The sequence below is a fragment of the Podarcis liolepis genome (genome assembly GCF_965112155.1).
Source record: "Podarcis liolepis genome assembly, chromosome: 5".
Classification (NCBI taxonomy): domain Eukaryota; kingdom Metazoa; phylum Chordata; class Lepidosauria; order Squamata; family Lacertidae; genus Podarcis; species Podarcis liolepis.
The window spans coordinates 22,523,759-22,526,238 of record NC_139556.1 but is presented as its reverse complement, the minus strand read 5'-3'; positions in this window follow the sequence as shown (position 1 = coordinate 22,526,238).

Genomic DNA, 2,480 nt, shown 5'->3' with positions numbered 1-2,480 from the left:
CGCACAGGGAGCGCGGCTGCGTGAAAGGCGGCGGCAACGGCGCTTCATCCTTCGTGGCTGATTAAGCGCTTCGCCAGGGTGGGAAGCCCGCTTCTCCTTTTCCGCTTCTTCCTCCTTCTCTCTCTCTCTCTCTCTCTCTCTCTCTCCTTTTCTTCACTGCTACTTCTCCTCCTCCTCCCTCACTTCAAATACTGAAAACCTTTAAAGCGACGGCCCTGTCCAGGCGCTCAAATTCCTCCTCGGGCGCTTTCGAAGGTATTGGTGGCCTTTGGCAAAAATCCTGCGGTTGCAGATGTAGAAGGGACCCCCGAGGGTCATCCAGTCCAACCCCGAGCAACAAAGGAATCTCGGCTAAAGTAATCCACGACAGGTGCCCCCCCCCCACGCTTATAAACCTCCAAGGAAAGAGAGTCCTCTCATCTACTGCCGCAGGTTGGTTTTGTGAGGGTGAAATGGGGCAAAAACAAACAGTGGCAAAGACACCTGAGGAAGCCGGTTGCCCATTACTAAAACTTTGCGCCTCGCTCGCCCCCTTAGTGTAGGGTAGAAATGGGCGGGAATGACAGCAGGTGCTGATAATGTATGTAATAGTAATACACAGGACTTTTTTTTTTTAAGCCGGAACTTGCTAGAACTCAGTTCCTGCATCTCCCAGGTGGGAGCCATTACCGTTATGAGAGAGCAAGGGAGGCGTTCATGGGGAGCTCCAGCACCTCTTTTGCCGGAAAAATAGCACTGGTAATACGTTATTATCATTATTATTATGTGGTGTAAACAACAATAACAGAAAGTTAGAAGCTGTACAGAAGGTGGGCTCTTACAGTCTTAAGTTGGGCAGAAAACAAAAAATGGCCACCGTCTTTCTAGGGCTGCCAGCTTAAAGGGCGGGGGGGTGCAGCTCAGGAATATTTTTTTTTTGAGGGGGAACATAAATGTAGAGATGGGGAACCAGTAGCTCTCCAGCTTAGGGCAGCCAAACTGTTAATACCAAGTAGGCCGCAATAATCTTTTGCCAGAGAAATTGTGGGCCGCACATTGCCTTTTCACTCTTTTGGGGTTGGGCTGGAGCAAGGCCAAAATGTGACCCCCCCCACTTGCCCTCAAGCTGCCTTCCCAAAGCTGGCAAAATGAGGGACCTCAGGCTCCCCATCTCTGCCTTAATGCTTCATTGAAAACAATTAAAAGCACGGGAACTTAAGACTTTCAAGCCAAATGTATTCAGGCTCTTTTTTTACCGGCAAACTCTTGACCTTTTAAGAGCTGCCTACCTGACAGGCAGAAAGACAACTGGAGCAGCTTTTTCAAGGAGTGGTTTTGATGTATTTACTTAATTTGTGTACTGTGTTGTGGTGGAAAGCTCAAAGCTTATGCCAGAAGAAAAAGATGGCAGCTGAAGGCTACATCCTTTAGAGTTTAGACCTTTGGTGCTTTGTCCCCACCACTCATATTTTTTTGATTTTTTTTAAGGACTGAAGGGAACAATGGTCTTGACTCTGTGCAGAATTGCTTTCCTTTGTGAAGGGGATGTTTCCTTGTCTGCATGGAGATTTTCAGGCATGACTAGGTTGGTAGTGGCTCTGCATTGGCAGAGGGATGATCTGGTATAAGGTGGCAGTCAGTTTCTCACTAGAGTGGGCGACACTTGGCTCTGCACTGGACTGAGTGGCAGCCCAGCAACTAGGAAGCCGACACAGACATGAGCAGTCTTACTAAATGAGCCTTTTCTTGAAGGTGAGGGGGGAGAGACTTTGTGCTGGCCATCAGACAATGGCTTTTTCCACCTGCCTTACCCCCACCTTCCAGCCCTAGCAGCCTTTCCCAGATCATGACTTTAGGAACAGCAGAAGCAGCTGGGAAGAGAGGAGGTCAGGATTTTTTTAAAAAAATAATAATTTTATAAGTTGTGTGTATAAGTTGTGCTGCTCAATTTGTATTGTGTTATGCATGGTGACTTGCTGTTATTTTTTATTGGTTATAGTTTAGAAATTATTGTATTAAGAGTGAATTTCCGTTTAATTATTATTTGCTGATAATTTTTATTGTGTACTATTGCATTCTAATAGATGATTGAATATTACTCTATTTCAGGGGTCTGCAACCTTTAAGACAAAAAGAGCCACTTGGACCCATTTCCAAAGAAAAAACAAACTAGGAGCCGCAAAACCATTGCGACATTTAAAACAAATATCTCTCCAGAGCCGCGATCTGACAGTGGGTGGGAAGGTGACGTCGGGACAGTGCGTGACTAACGCACGCACCGCCCCCATGCGACGTCACAGCCAGTACAGCGCCCGCCACAGTGGGGAGTGTCGGGGCGCACAATGCGCCTCCTCCCCTTGCTAGTATCCGCCCCGGAGCCGCGGCAAAGGTGTAAAAGAGGCACATGCGGCTCCGGAGCCGCGGGTTGCAGACCCCTGCTCTATTTCATATATGTTGTTTATTTTAAAGTTATGTTTTTATTATGACATTTCTGTGTTGGA